General features: G+C 42.9%; 1 protein-coding gene across 8 annotated transcripts in view; it reads left to right on the top strand.

The window, feature by feature from the left end:
• Window positions 1-960: 960 nt before the first annotated feature.
• The window catches only part of FHIT (fragile histidine triad diadenosine triphosphatase), a 1,472,419-nt gene continuing 1,454,607 nt past the window's right edge, over window positions 961-18,772 (top strand). For all 8 annotated transcript variants that reach the window (XM_073901470.1, XM_073901471.1, XM_073901466.1 and 5 more), the window contains exon 1: window positions 961-1,100. The gene's annotated coding sequence lies outside the window, so the exon portion shown is untranslated. The remainder of the gene's footprint in view (window positions 1,101-18,772) is intronic.

The following is an 18,772-nucleotide window of genomic DNA, read 5'->3' as shown; positions in this document are numbered from 1 at the left end:
AGGCTAGAAACACCTTAAAGTTAGGAATTGCATCTGAATCAGTGATTTATTTCTCCAGCATTCTAGACTATATTGAGAGAATGATTTTGAATTTGAAAAGGGAGCAAGCACAAGGACCCCATGGTCGTCAAGAGATGGATTTAATTGATCTGCATCGAAGAAAGGGAGAATAGAAAGTAAAGGCTACTCTAGATTTCATTCAATTAAAGTATATTTACTGAGTGCCTACTATATATATACCAAACATACTTCCAGGTGCTAGAAGTATTGCAGTAAGCAGAACAAAAATCTTCATCTGCCTAGATCTTTCATTCTGGAGGACAAGACGATAAAAAAAGATAGATAAATGAATTACATACAGTGTTTGGTAAGTACAAGTGCTAAGTAGAAAAATAGCACAAAAAAGGAAGAAAGGAAGGGACAAGGGAGTTCCCGGTGCAATTTTAGTTAGGATTCCAGGAAAGGCCGAGCGTAGTCGTAAAGTCGATCAAGTAAAGGTCTGCGAGCCCGTGTTATGAGAAAAACATAAAGAAAAGAAGGCTTAAGGATTCAAACACGATCCAGAGTGAGTAGAGGAAGTGAAAGAAAATCCAACCTGTGAGGAGTAGTGGGGCGTGGCGGGGGAGGGGTGGTAAGTTAAACACGTTTAGGAGGAAATGAGGGAAAAAAAGGCAGCACAGCCTGAAGAATCTTATTTCTTTTGCCATTTGGAAAAAAAGAAAGATTGTGAAGTTTATGACAAAAATCCCTTTCCAACGGGATTGTCACCTCAGCTGCTCTCCGGAGAGAAACAATATTTCTCACCCCTGAATCAGCGTTATTGTCATTATAGCTTCTGATTGGCTCGGTGTAGGCGCATACTTTATGCCTATTGGCCCTCACTTCTGTCCTCAGGCCAGCGGCCATCTTAGATTCCGCCCCCGCCGCGGCGCCATCTGGGAATTGTAGTACCCTCTCCGTTCCGTCCAGTCGCGGGACTTTTGCCCTCCTGTTCCAGGGTCCCTCAGGCGGCCACCCTCGTGGGCACACGCCCAGGTGCCGTTCCTGCCCCGCGCTCCCTCCCTCTGCCTTTCACTTCCCAGCTGCCAAGATCTTGGAAGGTAGGGGCAGGGGGCAAGCCCCAGTCGAAGAGTGTTTCTGGGGTGCGGGTCTTGTTTTCCACGCGCGTCTGGTCCATACACCCGCAGTCCAGTGGGGCGGGGTCTGGCTTGCACAGCTCCTGGGGTGGTGGTGGTGGTGTGTCTTCCCCAAGGACCCTTCTACCCCCTGAACCTCAGGACCCGTTCTGACCACCAGCCCTAACCCGCCCCTCATCTGCTGCATAAGGGTGTAAACTGAGGCATGGGACCACGCCAGCGGTTCCAGGGACGCCCCAGCGCCCAGACCTGGTGGTGTAGTTGGCAAGGGCCGCTTTTGCAGGGTTTTCCAGTCTCACAGGCAAGTAGCAGGAGTCGCTGCCCCAAAAGAACTGTATTAAACACCCAGCTCTGGGTTCCCCAAAGGGAAGGGGCTGAACGTGTGCCAAAGAAAGGAGCCAAGTAGGTAGAGGGAAGGCAGAATTTTGGGAGTTATCTTACATTTGATGTTTTAAAAACATTTTAAAAAGCAGTGAATTCTTTCTGGTGGGGTAACTCGATTCCAAGCTCGTTTGGCATTTTATGGATTAATGTAGTTTTTATATAAAAATATGTGGGGATTTTAAACGTATATCCGTGTGGGGCCGGAGGGAGGGGAGTGGAGAGGGGAGGCTGGTTAGTGGAACCGGAGTTGGAGGCTCCTCTCTAGGATCAAATTCTCCATCTGGTGTGTTACCTTGGACCAGCCACTCAGTGTTCTATCTTGGAAAAGAGAGCTTAAAGATCTCTGCCCAAGTGGCCCAAGGATGCTGGTTGGAGCGGAAAGCTAAATGTCTTGTTTGTGAAAGTCTGCCACTTGCAAACTTACTGCTTTGTTATTCCGGATCTCTCAAGAAATGTGCTGGGGACCAGCAGAAAATGATCCCGGTGGTTGTTGTAGAAAGGCCCTCACCTGTGCTGGGCCTGGGACTAAGAGCGGCCCCTAGTCGCACCTGTTAAGCCGGGTGTGCGCGCACTCTCCCTCTGCGGCTCCATTTTACCGCTGGCGGCCTGCGTAGCGGAGGCGTCTGGGAGTTGGAGTCCCGCTGCCTGTTTCCCGGAAGGTTGGGACTCCATCTCCCAGCGTGCCATTTGGTGCGGCGAGGTGTCTCCTGGGAAATGAAGTCTCATTTCAGCCGTTTTGTGGATCAGCCCTTTGACTCGGAACTACAACTTCCATATGGCCCTGCGTTTTTGGCTGCCAGCTTCTGTGTCCACCGGCTGTGAGCGGGGACTAGAGAGATGTTTAGGAAAAAGTCTTTTGGTGTTGGGGAGTGGAGAGATATGTCTAGTAAAGATGTCTTTTATTATTGTTGCCGTTGTCATTGATTGTATATGCTGTTACAGGTATTAGAGGAGTATTGTATAGGCTTATCCAAGTATTAGGGAATATGCATGCTTTCAAACACGGCTAACATTTGACAGTTTACAAAATGTTCACATTACTTCTTTTCATAACACCGTACCTCCCATCTGTGGTTGAGGAAAAACCTTGAGAAGATGATTTGTCCTCGGTCACACACCTAGTAATAAAATGTAATATATGTGTATTTATTAATATATATTACAGTTAGTTACTATAATTTAATCCTCCCAAAAGCTATATGAGAGACAGAACCATTTTATATGCTTTTCACATATTAGAAAACTAAGTTAAGCAACTAAAGTTAAGCAACTTGTCCAAAGTAACTCAGCTAGGGAACAGAAGTACTCAGATAACGTAGTCTGTTTAACAGTCTCTGCTTAAAAAAAGACCCCGCCTGGGGCGCCTGGGTGGCTCAGTCAGGAGCTTCTGCCTTCAGCTCAGGTCATGATTCCAGGGTGCTGGGATGGAGCTCAGCATCAGGCTCCCTGCTCAGTGGGGTGCCTGCTTCTCCTCCAACTCTCCCTGCTTGTGCTCTCTCTCACTCTGTCAAATTAAAAAAAAAAAAAAAAAAAGACCCCACCTAACAGAACGAGAAGGGAGTCCGACGTTTCTGAGTACAGAATTTGGAATCTTTCCATCATACCATGTTTCCTCTGTAGTCAGACTAAATGTTAGAGCAGCAAAAACCTTTGAGATCATTTAAATTTAAGACAAAGATCTTGGAACAGTTCCTGGCATATAGTAAAGGTTCCACAAATGTTGGCTATATATAGCTTTATAACACCTTTATTTTAGAGATGAGGAAACTGGCCCAGGTGGTAAAGCCATTTGCCCAAGGTCACACAAGTTGGTTTGTGTCAGAGATGAGACTAGACCCAAGTGTCTTATTTCCAAGTCCAGGGTTATTTTCATTCTACCAGCAGTCAGCTAGAAGGAGCACCAGATGTGAAACTGTTTAGATAATGGTTTCTCTTCTAATTTGTTCTTTGTAGGCCACAGGCCAGGACCAGTTGTTGTAAAGTCTCTTCTTATTGGTAAGGTTGTAATGTTTCATTAATTCAACAAAAGTTTTTTTTTAAGATTTTATTTATTTATTTGAGAGAGAGAGAGAGAGACAGAGAGGGTGAGGGGCAGAGGGAGAAGCAGGCTCTCCACTGAGCAGGGATCCTGATGCGGGGGCTCGATCCCAGGACTACAGGATCATGACCTGAGCCGAAGGCAGATGCTCAACCAACAGCCACCCAGGCGCCCCTCAACAAAAGTTTTTTGAACATCTTTATATGCTCATTTTTCTTCAGGTGCAGGGGCCACATGGATTAAAGTAGCTAATGGGTTAGGACTAGAAGGACCTTAAAAATCATCTAATCTAACTCCTTCATTTTATAAATGAGGAGGGGGATCCATGATCTTCATCTCATGCCCTTTCTGCAAGGAGACAGGTTTCTGGAGGCCTCATAGTAATGTATGTGACCTTTCAGGCTCATGATTTCTTTTACTTGGTGTTCTCATCCTATTCTTATCTCTGTAAGTGTTTGCTGGAATTCTTTAGGAAATGTTTCTGTACTCCTCTCTTTATTTGTATATACGTGTGACTTCAGTATGCTCCCTTTCTATTTTGGGAATGTCTTGTTTTGGCTCCCAGTGCTTTTTTCTCTTTTGTTCTTTCAGACCCTTGAGAACAAAATCTGATACTGTGTTTGTATTCATACAAGTTACGGTTTGACCCTCTAATATGGGGTATCAGAAAGGAACACATGAGTTGTTTGAATTATGTACTACTTCTGTTTTAGAAGACACACTGTCCCTTTCAATTATGTATTCACAGATACTAAAGCAGTTTCCTCACCTCCTGTGTGAAAGTTGCTTTCTACCTAGTTAGATAATAAACTAACATTTTTATAAATTATTGGCTAAACATTCCTGAAACAGTCACTATGGGCGATGGTCTCCCCATCCCTTCCTGTAGCACCCTGCCCTGCCCAGCACTCTCCCAGCTAACAGCTTCCAGCACGTGCTTGACCACAGGTAGCTACTGAAAAAATATTTGTGAAATTGCATTCATAAGCACCCCTGAGCTCTGTTCCCACATCTTTTTCTTGAATCTCTTTTAAGATAGAAATGCTTTGAAATATAAGATGTGGCAGGTTACTTTCCTTTCAATGTCTACATTGCGAAGAAAAATCTCAGCCTTTGAGGTCATCTTCTAAGGGGCTGTTTCTTTGGGAATGTTCATGTCTGTGATTTCTCAGATGAGAAAGTGATCCAAATAGCAAAACATAGCAAAGAGCCATAGGGAGTGGTAGTTGGAGGCCTATGATTTAAATCCCAGCCCTGCCCTAAGAGGCAGGTAACTTAGCCCTTGGTTTCTTCTGTAAAATAGGGATTATAAGCATTTCTACCCATTAAGTGAGGATAAAGATTAAATAAGATAGTGTTTTTAAAACCTTGAGTGTGTTGTCAGGTACTCAGTAGCTTGTACTCAACAGATGAATAGTAGCTCTTATTTTTGTTGTTAATGTAAACAATATATGAAAATACATCGTGGTTATTCACCATTTAAACTTGAGGCAGGTATCTGCTTCATAAAAGGATTTGCCATTTGGTTTCTTAGAATAGCAAGGTTGGCCATCCCATTTAAAGTATGAAGTTAACCACAACTTTGATAATCGATCTTGTTGGCTCAGTCATACTCTGTGTGGGTAGAGCGATAGTGAAGCTTTTGACTTTATGTTGCCTTCTGAGAGGTCCCTGATCTATGGTTCCATCTCTTTATTGAATCTCGGATTGAAAAGTGGCCTGCCCCTGTTGGTGGGGTCTTCTGTCTACTTCTGGAAAGGACTGGGCCTATTCCAGGTGTCTCAGGGTTAAAGTGAAACAGTCATCACCCTGTTGGTGAGTAACCGCAGGGCAATGGACATGTGGGCATGGCAGCGTGTCTCTCTAAGGCTGACAACTGCAACAGCCATGAGGTTACTGATAAGGCGGTGAGTGAGAGAAGAGAGGTCTCTGGTGTAGGGGACAGGAAAGGAAAAATGGGAAAGAGTAAAGAGCAGATGCGCAAAGGGAACAGCCTTTGCTGTTCAGTAGCCTAAGCATGTACTTATTCAGCACATTTATCCTGCTCCTAGCTCTGTGCCAGGCACTGCACTGTTACTCGCTGGAGATACAGCAGTGAATGTGGCTGACATGAGTTGGTTGTGGTGGTGGGTGGTGGTCAGTTTTAGGCAGGGAAGAGCTTAGAGGAAGGAAGGAAAGCAGGAAGGCAGAAAGGAGGGAAGGGAGGGAGGAAGTAGGAAAGGAAGAGGGGGTTATTGGGATTCGATGAGTGGAAAGAAGATCTCTGTGTCTGGGGTATAAAAATCACTGGATTCGGGGGATGTGGGGGGATCAGGCTGCATAGGCAGGCACCAGAGATATTACGCAAAGTCCAGTTACCTGTATTGTAAAAGCATTCTGGACTTTATTCCAAGGGCATTTGGGAAACCATTTAACAGTCTTAACTGGGGAAATGAAATGATAGGATTTGTTTTTTAGAAGTGTGGATGCAGGGGCGCCTGGGTGGCTCAGTCGTTAAGCGTCTGCCTTCAGCTCAGGTCATGATCCCAGGGTCCTGGGATCGAGCCCCGCATCGGGCTCCCTGCTCCGCGAGAAAGCCTGCTTCTCCCTCTCCCACTCCCCCTGCTTGTGCTCCCTCTCTCGCTGTGTCTCTCTCTGTCAAATAAATAAATAAAATCTTAAAAAAAAATAAAAGTGTGGTTGCAGTAAAGATGATGAATTTGTGAGAGAGAATTGTCCAGGTAGGCCTGTGTTTTTTAACTTTAATGTGCATATGAATCTCCTGCTGATCTTAAGCTGTGGGTTCTGATTCCGTACATCTGGAATGGGCCAGAAGTTCAGGATTTCTAACAGGCTGATGCTGCTGGTCTGTGGACTGTACTTTGAGGAGCCAGTACTGAGGAGACTCTTGAGTGGTCTAGATGAGAGATGGTAGTGGTTAAGAGAATGGACTCCAGAGAGTCACAGACCTGGATTCTAGTCTTGCTTCTATCAGTCACTTGCAGTGTGATTCTGTGAAAGGTGTCCTAGTCTCACGGAGCCTTAGCCTCAGTTTCCTTATTATCTGTGAAATGGAGGTAATAATTCCTCTTGCAGAGCAGTGTTTTAGGTTTCCAGTGAGGCAACCCATAGAGCGTGCTTGGGACTCAAGAAACAGTAGCTTCGAATTTACTCTTATTGTTGTTAATAAGTCTGACCTCATGCACCCTGCTCCATGTTACCTTTTTTTTAAAAATCATATTTTGAATACTAGATGGAATAGATCACTTTTTTTGGGGGGGGATGAGGGAGAGAGGGAAGAGGGGAAGAAGGAGAGGGAGAGAGAGAATCTTAAGCAGGCTCCATGCCCAGTGCAGAGCCTGATGCAGGGCTCAATCTCACAACCCTGAGATCATGACCTGAGTCGAAATCAAGAGTCAGTCACTTAACTGACTGAGCCACCCAGGCACCCCTGGAATAGATCACTTTTAATTGTACCATTTTTGTTTTTATCTCGCATGTGAAGTGCCAAACTTCTTCAGTCCTTGGTAAAAACTTGAGTATTATGGGCAACTAGATATATTTCTCCTGTGTAATCGAGACTGTCTAAATTTGATGGAAAAAAACCCTGGGATCCTTAAAGTACCATCTTATATCTGATTACGATGGGAATTTGAGGCACTTTGCCTCCTCATGTAAATTTATTTAAGCCCAATTATAGTGCCTCCTTCTTTACATAATTTTAACCTGTTTGGATTGCTTTTCAACCAATGGTTCTCAACCCTTGCTGCAAGTTCAAGTCGCCGGGGGCTGGTCCCATCCAGAGAAATTGAATCAGAGTGTGAAGGGGAGGTAGGCATTGGTATTTTCCTTTTTAAGTTTCCCACGTGATTCTGAAGTGCATTTAGGAATGAGAACAACTGATTCTAACAACAGAACATCATGAAATGAATCAGGTATAGTCTAACAGGTGAAAGTCCTTTGCCGGGAAAGAAGTATCTAGAAAGTAGCATTTTGAAGGCTTCGGGCGTGAAAGAGATGATAAGCCTTGTCACAAAGCTCTCCTGGAATTTGATGAACTAACTATAGGTTGTGTTCTGGGATTTTTTTGAAGTGAAATCCATGCCCCACTCTCTCCCCCAGTGCCCTTGTATCTCTAGGAGTGCTCACTTGAGTCAGGATTCTCAGTTTTGTTTCAGGCTGTGTTTCTCTACCTGATAATTAGTTTGTTTTATTCCTCATAGCTGAAAAAAATATTAACCCATTAAAACTACGTTCAAAAGAAAGAAACTGAGTTACATGCTTTCATGAGCTGTGGCTGCGTTACTGTAAAGGTTTAAACTATTGTTCAGATAAACTACAACCCATTTTAACCAGTAACATTCTTTAAATTTTTATTAAAAAAAAATTTTTTTTTTTAATTAAGTAGGTTCCATGCCCAGCGTGGGGCTTAACCAGTAACATTTGTACATTCTAATTCAGTAGCCTGAAATGAATGCTTCCGGAGAAGCTACCTATTATAAAGATTAGTTTCATTTTTAATTTTTTAAAAAAGATTTTATTTACTTATTTGACAGAGCGAGAGCACAAGCAGGGGGAGCAGCAGAGGGAGAGGGAGAAGCAGGCTCCCCGCTGAGCAGGGGGAGCCCATTTAATTTTTTTTTTTTTATAGGTACCCTCACCCTCCATTTCATGGCAGAATAATTAGGCTAATTTGGTTAAATGTCTTTAACTTGCTGGATTATCCATAATGTATGGGGACCCTTTCCTTTTAAAAGTTTCTTTTTCCTTATAGAAAATATATGTCCTTAGGTTTGTTTGTATCTGAATATTTGTATTTAAAACCTTATATCCAACATCCAGGAGCATTCTTGGCCTGAATTTCTATTACCTGCACCATAATTTCATTTTTCAGCCTTTCCTGAGCTTTTTTACTCACTAGGAGGTCATTTCACAATGTAGTTGTTTTATTTTTCTACTGTGTTGACTTAACAGAGAGAAAAAGAGAGTGGGAAAAGCTGTTTTTGTTGGAGGGTTTAGAATAAAGTTAAAAAATTACATATTTTAGGGATATTTTGTACATAGGCCAAAGGTTTCTTTTAATGATATATAAGTAGGAATGAAAAGAAAAACGAGAAACTTGCCAAGAGGTTTGCAAAAGGCCCACGTTGATGGTATTCTGGAACTTAAAGACTCTTTCTGAGTCTATTTATGTGTTTATTAGTGTACCTTGTTATGGATTTACCTCTTTTTATTAACAATCAGATTTCCATTAAAATTCAGTGTATTTTGCAGTTTCTCAGACTCAAAGCTATTGGAGCTAAAACCTATCATAGATAATGTGGAAGTATCAGTACTCCCTCATGAGGTTTAATGCATGCATATTTTAGTTGGGCACAGTTTGGAGGACAGTATGGTCTGCAGTCATTTAATCACTGAAGTGTGTGGTATATGGTAAGAACAAAATTTTCATTTTCTGCAAGACTTAAAGTCTTCTTACCATGTCTTCATTTTGGGAACCCCACTCCCCAAACCCAGAACTCAATGCTGTCTTAAGTCCCCACATTAAAGCAGGATGGTACCTACTTGGCTGTGCCAGGAGACATTTAAATGATACCCAGAAGCAGGCGATTGTGTCTGTGCTTGGAGCCCAGAGGACAGGCAGAGGAGGGAGGCTGGAACCTGCTGGAGTAAGGTTGTTTCTCTCAACTCTGGAGCCTGGGCAATTCCTGTTCACGTTCTCCTGGGAATGAAGCTGGTGGATGGAGAGGTAGTGATCCTAAGGAGGGCAGGAAAAAGCAACCGAGAGGTGGAAAGACATGCAGAGCCTATGAAGAGGTATAACAACAAAAAAATATGGTTGGGTGGAGGGGGATGGAACGTTTTTTGTTTTTACAAATATGTCTGTGAATGGTGCCCTCCGGAGTTGTGCTGTGCACAGCTTGTGTGGTCCTTACACAGAGAGGCCGCCCTGATCAATGGGAGGTCCTGGAACCTTCAGAAGAGGGGAAGTGATCCTGGGGTACCAAAACAACAGGTGGGCCCTGCGCTTTGAAATCACAATTGCTGGGATCTGCTGACTGAGCAGGTAAGATCAAGGCCCGGAAGCTTCAGCAGCCAGTGGCCACAGAGAAATCTGCAGCTGAGGCTGTCTCTAGGCCCCTTGGGGCAGGGCAGAAAGCTTCTTCTAAGCTACGGCTTCCTCTAGGCTCTGAACTCGGAGGGACAACCGGCCAACGCTTCCCTGGCCTAGAGGAATTAGCTGTGTTTGGCTTCCTAGCGCAGATGAAACAGCTGAGTCCAACTCCTGTGGGTTGGGGACTGGCTGGAACTATATATGCAAAGGCCTGGTGAGGCCAGAAGCTTCTGCATGTCTTACAAGCTCCCAGGTGATGCAAATGCTGCTGGTCCGTGGGCCACACTTGGAAAGCAAGGCTCCAGTTCCTTATGGCTCCTACTCTGTTGCTATTCTGTTTTAATGTCATGAATAAATAGCATTGCTTAGGGTTCACAAATACATGTGTCACTCTGTTACAAGTGTGAGGGTGATCTTGGGCAAGTAGTTTTGCTTTGCAGAATTTTATTTTCTTCTCCAGAATGGATATAGTAGTACATACCTCATAGGTAGGTATGAAGAAAATGGGATGATCTATATAAAATATTAGCACAGCACCTCTCATATAGTAATTTCTTAGTAAATGTTAGCTTTTATTTTTATTATTATTATATTTTTCACTTTTATTATTTTTAAAGATTTTATTTCTTAGAGAGAATGAGAGAGAGAGAGCACAAGAAGGGGTAGGGTCAGAGGGAGAAGCAGATTCCCTGCCGAGCAGGGAGCCCTATGCGGGACTCGATCCCCGGACTCCAAGATCATGACCCGAGGTGAAGGCAGTCGCTTAACTGAGCTACCCAGGTGCCCGCGTTTTTATTATTTTTGAGCTCAGAGATCGAGATCTATAAACGAAGGCAAGTGCCTTTACCAGTTACCAGATGTGGGACCATGGGTAGGTTTCTTGACTAAGTCTGTTTCTTCACCTTTAAATTGGGGGTTACAGTGGTAGCTGACTATGGATGCTGTGAGGGTTGAATAGGCTGTATGTATAAAGCCCTTGGCATATATTAGTTACTCTCATGATTATAATACAAATCACTGGATTTGAGGGGTCTGCACAGCAGCGTCTGGTACTTGGGGTTGGCCAGGTTTCTGTGACACTCTCTTGGTGTGGTAGGAGCTGCCCACACCAGGGGCAGGTTAAGTGGAGAGTGGGCCCAGGATTTGGAAGTATGTAATACCTGGAAGTTAAGGTAAGCAGGCAGGTAGAATGTGGGATGACAGCCTGGTAACAGGTCCAATAGCAAATCCGAGTCGATGCTGATGCTTGCGCTGACCATGGATCTCACTGGGCTCCTACCTGGATAATCTCTGACCTGCCTCGAGTCCCAGTTTCTGTACCTAATCTCCAACTATATTCTTGCCAGTTCTTATTGCGTGTGAGTCATTTCCTTGCTCATCATTAACATATTCACTCAGGAAGCATTTACTGAGGCCTGTTGTATGTCAGGCACTGTGCTAACTGTGGTTCTACCTCGGTGAACAAGGCAGGCACAGTCCCTGCCCTCAGGAGTCCAGTGGAGGAGATGGACAATATTCAGGCAAACAAATGCACATATAAGATGCCAAGTACTAGGAGGGGAGAGTTGAAGGTACTGTGATATAAAAGGCGGTGGGTAACCTATTAAGATAGGGTAGCCAGAGAGGAGGAGCTGATGTTTGAGCTGAGACCTAAGTAAAGGACGAGTGGGAGGCAGCCCTATGAAGAGCTGGTGCAGTGGTATTCCAGGCAGAAGGAACAGCCTGTACCCGGGCCTTACTTGGGGAAAGAGCTTGACATGCTCAAAGGGATGAAAGAAGGCCTCTGTGGTAGGCTATAGAGACTGAAGAGGGGCTGGCCCTGGGTGAGGTTGGCCTGGCTGCGTAGGGCCTGGAGATCAAAGTATGGAGCCTGGATTGTGTTGTCTGGGTGATGGCTCTGTCCCTGAATCTTACTACTGTGATCGGAGGTGTGCTCTTTGCTGTCCAGACCTTCCTTCTGTTGACATGCTGCTCTGAGCACCTGCTTTCCGACTTCTTTTTCCTTCTGTCTTGTCAAAACATCAGTTATGGTCCTGGCTAATGCCTCCCTAATGCCTGCCATCTCCATAGGCTTCTCTTTTACCTGTTTACTCACTCTCTGGACACTAGGTTCCATGTGTAGAACTCAGTCCCTTTTCACTTCAGGGTATTTGCTATACCCACTTCTGCCTCTGATGGGCTATCAGGCCCATCTCCCTCCTGAACTGATCCCTCTGCCAAGTGGCAATGAAAATCAAGAACAGAGCCCTTGCCCTAGGGGTGCAGAGGAACAGAACAAAAGAGAACGAGGAAGGAAGAAGAGCAGTTTGGGGTCTGTCGATGGGTGGAAGAAGAGATGACAATTTTTATAGGTTGGAAGGCAGCTTGAAGGAAGTTTGTTGAATTCACCTAGTCTTGTCCCTTGAATTTACGAATTTGAAGACCTGGTTCTAGAGAGGGGAAGTGACTTGCTCTGGGTCACAGATGCAGTCAGTAGCAGAATGATGACCTTTTCTCTTAGTCCTATGTAGGTTAGTTCCTGTGTCTTTAGCTTCCTTAACTTCTACTTTTTTACAGCTTTTATTTAACCTCTGATTTTTGATCGGTTCCCTCTTCCCTCTGGACTGTAAGCTCTATGAAGGCAGGGGTGGTGGCTGTTTTGCTGATGCCACCTCCCAGCACCTGGTCCCTAACTTAGAATTTGATGTTGAACTTTGTACTGTGCCTCCTACTTCTGGGCTCTGCTCCATTACTTCTCTGGTTAGCCGCGTCTTGGTTGCATAGAAGCCTAGGTAAGTGAAATCTCTTGAAGTCCTGGACCTCAGCTCCTCTTACCATTCCTTGGATGGTACAGCCTCCCATTTCCTCCCCTTACTAGGGAGAGTGCCTTGTTTACTGTGTTCATATTGTCTGTTTTCCCTCTTTAGAAATTTGCTCCCTGAGTGTGTGGACTTGTTGGTACTGGTTCCCTGCTCTGTCTCTGTGCATAAAGCAACACATGGCCTATGGTGCACAGGATGGTATGTCTCATCATTACCGTCAAGATCTGGAAGTCTGGGTTGCCTTGAAGACTGCTACGCCATGTAGATGGCCATTTGTGCTGTACAGATAATGCTGGGAGTCAAGAAGTGGCTCATAGAAAGGGAGTAGGGAGAAGAGCCTACCCTCTGGCTCTGAGGACTGACTCTTGTCTGCTTGTCATTAGCTGTATAATCTTGAGCAAAGCACTCAACCTCTCTGCATGTCGCTTTTCTGTGAAATGAAGATGGTAATACTACTTAGCTCTTGGTTGTGAGGATCAAGTGAGAGGGTTGAGGTGAAGCGTGCCCCTGCACAGCTCCTGACGTGCAGTCAGCACTCAATAAATATTACCTTCATTAAACCGGGAAGGTGGCTCTGTCTGTCTACTCTTGCTTACTGGTCATTACACATGGGTGCCAGTGTTCACTTTGAAGATCAGAGCTACATCTTTCCCATAGTGCTGTGTTATTTGATGGACTGTCATATTCTCTTTGGTCATCAAATAAGTGTAGGGGCCATCAGTTCTGGCCATAGAAAGTTTGCTGAAAATGTTGATGAACAACAACCCAGGGTTCAGCACAAAAAAATAAATGCTGGTTGATGTTCAAGATAGAGGAATATAAATCAGAAAAGAAACACATCCACCATACTGTAATATTTAAATGCCTTCTCATAAACACTTAGGATTCTCATTAGTCCAACATCAGAAAAATGATAAATATTAATATTTGTCATCAAAGGAAAGCTTAGAAATCAAAGCAGAGTAAACAACTGTTGTATTTGAAAGATTACATAATACTGAATGAATTTTAATTCGACACCACCAAAACTCTATTTTTTTAAAAAAAATTTCTCCATGGGACAGTTTAATTATTTTTATCCATCGCAAACCTAGGAAAGGTATGGATTTAGTAGGAAAAGATTCAGGGGACTTGCTCATTCCAATCATGTTCTCAAAGACGGGCTGTTTTGTGTCTTGTGTCTACAACAGAGCCCCACATGTCCTGGAGCCACTCTCCTTCTCTCGTCTCTTTCAGATCTCCAGACCTCCCGTTTGCCTTCAGGAGACTCATCCTGGAAATTGGCTCTTGATAGATCGTGAAAGGGCACTGGGAGCTTCCTGTCTTGGCTGTGGATTCCTTCCCCAGTCCTCTCTCCTCTTCCCAGTTCTGAATGTGCCAGAAGCATGTGCAGTAGTCCCCGGAGTCAGCAGGGAACAGTGGGAGAGACACCAGGCTGGTGCCATCACTGTGAGGCAGTCAGGCTTTCCCTTGCTGCTTTCCCAGTGTCTGACATGGCTGACTCAGTGTGAGAGGGCCTTACCGTGTCCCCACAAGGATATGTCACAGGGAGTCAGGAGCCCTGGATTTTCATTCTGGCTCTCATTGCCTTGTCCACTCTTGTCCCCTCTCTGGGCCTCCCTTTCACATCTGTAAAGTGAGGGGCTTGGTTGGATCTGATAATTCTGAAGTCCTGTGCCTCTCCAACATCTTATAACCCCAGTGGAGAGCTTTGGGAATCTGCTAAGCCTTTCCTTGTTCCCTCTGCAGAGGGGCAGTTGCTTGGAGTGGCTGATGTTGGGGCCAGACAAAGCCGTATCTCGCCTTAGCTAATTTACTTTAGTTTTTTGTTTCTTACCCATTATTGGGAGTAGTACAAGGTTGTCAGAACCACAAGAGATGATGTTGGGAAGTCCATTGCTGTGTTGTTATTATTATTGTTATGTTATTATGTTATTATTGTTATATATTATGTTTCTATCTGGACTCAGGACTTTTCTGTCTCTTTGTGCCTCAGTGTTCTCCTCTACAAAATGGGAGTGATAAGACCATACCTCATTGGTTAATTGTGAGAATAAGATAATACATGAAAATATGTAGGACACTTCCTGGTATACAGTAAGTACCATATACACATTAGTGATGATTTTAGCTCTCATTTTTACTATTAGTCGCAACACCTAGAATAATGTAGTGCTTTTTGTAAAGAATAAGATAGGACAAGGCAAATGGGAGTAGTTACCTTCTCTAATACACTGCTGAAGCAGATTTTCAGTGGTCTGAAAGATCCACCATTTTCTCTAAGCATAGCATTTAACCTAGGGAACATTAAATAAATGATGTCAAACCTGTATGTCAGAGTCAAGTATCTGTATCCAACTTGGGTCCTTACAACAGGATCCTGGAGCCTCTTCAGAATCTAATGTTCCATAGATACAAAGGCAGTGAACATAGTAACTGGAGAGGATATCTGCACCTCCCATGTGTTCATAGCAACATTATTTACAGTAGCCAAGATATAGAAACAACATAGGTGTCCATTGATGGGTGAGTGGTTAAAGAAGTTGCGGTGTATATATATATATATATATATATATACACACACACACACACACACACACACACAATGGAGTATTATTCAGCCATAAAAAATGAGAATGGATGGACATCATTGAGGGCATAATATTAGGTGAAATAAGTTAGACAGAGACAGACAAATACGATTTGATCTCACTTACTTGTGAAATCTAAAGACAAAAACAAAACCAAAAACCCCACGCTAAACTCATAGAATAAGATCAGGTCTGTGGTTACCAGAGGCAAGGGGCGAAGGGAGCGGGGGAAGGGATTGGAAGAAAGTGGTCAAAAGGTACAAGCTTCCAATTACTTATAAGACAACTAAGTCCTAGGGCCGACACGTACAACATGATGACTGAAGCCAATGCTGCTCAGTGCTACACAGGGAAGTTGTTAAGAGACTAGATCCTAAGAGCTCTCATCACAAGGAGAATTTTTTCTTTTCTCTTTATTGTGTGTATATGACAGGATGGTTGTTACCTGAATCTGTTATGGTGATCATTTCACAATATATGTAGATCCAGCCATCATGCTGTGTACCTTAATCTTATACAATGATGTATGTCAGTTATTTCTCAATAAAACTGGAAAAGAGACAAATCTCCAGTGGGAAAACAGGGAGAACAGAAGATAACTAAAATGGTTGAATGCAGATACCTCTGGGGATGACAGCTGGGGAATAGGAAGAAATGAGGCAGAAGATCTGTTTTTGTTTTTGTTTTTTTTTCCTAAAAGCTATGTATTGCCATTTGATTTGAACGGTTATATACTTTACCTTATAATAAATAAAAAATATTTTATTAAAAGTAAAAAAAAGAAATCTAATGGTCCAGGTCCATAAGCTATGGATCTGCAGGCAGATACTAGACTAAGTTGGCATCGATGAGGCCAACATCTTGGTCAGAGGGCCCACATTATTCTATAGGTTGAAACCAAGTTAGAAGAGAGCTTACTTTTTATCAGATTATTGTGGGTCGGGAATGAAACTAAGACCTTTGTGTGGAGGCTCTCATTTCATCTTTAGGGGAATTCTATGAGGTAGATACCCTTACTATCTCTGTTTACGTATGAGAAAACTGAAACTCAGGGAGGTTAAGTAAGTGCGTAAGGACACCCACCTGGCAAGTAGTAGGGCTGGGAATGCGGACCCAGGTCATGTGATTCAGGAGCTTGCGCTCTGCTAGCTGCCGCCCTCCGATGGTAGAAAGGTCAGATCTGCATGATAGCTATGATTTCTGTATAATGAAGTCTAATGGATCAAGACAAGGATGTAAATGACTTGCTTTTTATCAATGACACAGCAAATCAGCATTAATTTTTATTGTTTTCCAAGATCATTCCATTTTATGTAAGGGAATGAATTTCAATATAGAATAGACTTATTTAAGGAAACATCAATATTTTTCTCAAATTGGCAGCATCGAAACTGTATTTATGGAATTAAAGAAAACATACTGCATTTATATAATGCAAGTTCACTTGGAAACCTAACATTTCTTTATCTTTTTTCTGTATCTTGGCTTGCTGCTGTTGGCATCAGTCTATTTTTAAAACACAAATATAAATTGTTTCTTGTTAACTCCATTGGATCTGCAGGCAGATACTAGACTAAGTTGGCATCGATGAGGCCAACATCTTGGTCAGAGGGCCCACATTATTCTATGAAAAGGGGGTATTTTAAAAAAAACTTCTTACCAACTGCATAAGAAAATAAATTTATTTTAGAAGATTTAAAAAGAAGAAATGCTCAAAAAATAAAATGGTATTGCCATCCCACCTCTTCATGAGAGCACTATCTATATTTCAGTGGGTACTCTTTCCATCCTTTTTTTTACTGCATGTGTATATTTGTCCTGTTAGTTTTCTAAATTGGGATGATACTTCACATACAGCTTTGTTACCTGTTTTGCACTCATCAGTGTGTTGTGTACGTGTTCCCATGCCATTGATGACTGCGAAGTACTCCACTGATGGAACCTGTGATTATTTTTCATCCTACTCCAGTTGTTTATCATTGAGCTTTTCCCACCTCGATTTCTGATGTATGTTACTGAAGAATATTTGCATGGATGCATCATGACATCCCTGATTCTTTTCTTCGGATACACTCTCAGAAGTGGAAATGCTGGGTCATATCGTAAGCGGTAGGAGTAGCTCCCTCGTCTTTCCACACTTCACTGCAAGTGATGCTACCTGTGCACCTAGACTCCCCACTCACAGCATCTCCTGGGTTCTGTTTCCCAAGAACGTCAGAGAATCCTGTGGAGCCAGAAGCTGGTGGGGTAATTAAAGTCAGTCTTCAGGCTGGACTTGGCAATCAAAATAAACATGTTGGACTACCAGGCCCAGCCTTCACATGGTCTTTATTAGTTAGTATGTTATCTTGTCAGCTCAGAATGCCTCCAGCTGCAAGTAACAGAAAACATGACTCCCAGTGGCTCAAAAAAACAGAGGATCATTTCTTCCCCAGAAGAAGAGACCTAGATGTATGGGGAGTTGGGTGGGGGGTTGCGGGGGAGGCTGGCTGTGGCTCTAGTTCAGCAGCTCAGAGATGTCAAGGATGTATCGACAGTGTTCTTGGCTTTTTCTTACTAGTCACAGGATGACTGCAGCTGAAGCAGACGTCATGCGTGTGTTCGGGGAATCAGGGAGGGTTGGGAGAAGAGAGATGGAAGTGATACATTCTTGATCCTAAGAATTGTTAGCCTGATTTTAAAAAGTGATGCTTTTTTTTTTCTCTTATTGCAGAAGTAATGTATGATCATTGTAGAAAATATATTTCACCCATAATCTTGCCACCAGGAGGTAATCACTGCTCTCATTTTGGTGTTTATCCTTCTAGTTTAGTTACAAGTGCACAGAAAAGTGGGATTACCCATTGATGGACTGCCTTGTAACTGGCCTTTTTAATCAGCATCCATCTTAGTGCCTAGCACCTGGTAGATGCTTTACAAGTTTTACTGAAAAAAATTAATGAATGATTTCAAAGATACACTATGAATATTTTTCTGTATCACCAAGTATTTGTTCTAGAGTATAATTTTTAAGAGCTGCATAACACTCAATTGTTTGAATGTTCCATAATTTCTTTGACTGATTCTGTTATTTTAGGTGTGGACTTTTTCAAAATTTTAACTATGACAATTCTGTAGTGAACGTCCCTCTGTTTGTTGAACAGAATGAACATCTCTCATTATTTCCTTAGATAAATTCCTTTCAGAAGTGGAATCACTTGGTCCAAGGTCCAGTTTTAAAGTCCTTGGTGTATATCATCAAACTGCCTTCTTTGTATGCACCGTTTTATATTATTGCCCACAGTGAGAGTTATTATAACCTTGTTTTATTTTTTTTTATTTTCAGTAGACTTAAATTTTTTTTCTGAGTAGGTAATGTATCCATCTGGTTCAAGAATCAAAACAATAGGAAAAGATATAAAGTTTTGCTGCCCCTGTGCCCATACCCCATCTCTGCCCCCATTTCCCTTAGGGTAGTCACTTTGGTTAGTTTCTTTTGAGCTTTTTCTGTATTTTTTAATGTACATAGGAAAATATGTATCTAAATTACTTTTCCTTTTTTACAAAAAAAGTAACATGCAATATACACTCTTCTGTACCTTACTTTATTTGGTTTGACTGCTGTATAATGTTCCATTATGTGAATCACTCCATAGTTTTATTTATCTATTCTCCAGTCTGGCCTTATTTGAAACCCGTATATTTTCAGCCAAACCAGGCCCAAATGAACTGTGATATTCTGGCCCTGC

This window comes from Callorhinus ursinus, unplaced genomic scaffold (assembly GCF_003265705.2).
Source record: "Callorhinus ursinus isolate GAN/ISIS: 27379988/994484 unplaced genomic scaffold, GSC_fseal_2.0 scaffold15, whole genome shotgun sequence".
NCBI classification, from domain to species: Eukaryota; Metazoa; Chordata; class Mammalia; order Carnivora; family Otariidae; genus Callorhinus; species Callorhinus ursinus.
The sequence above is the reverse complement of the archived record's forward strand: the minus strand, read 5'-3'. Positions and strand labels throughout refer to the sequence as shown.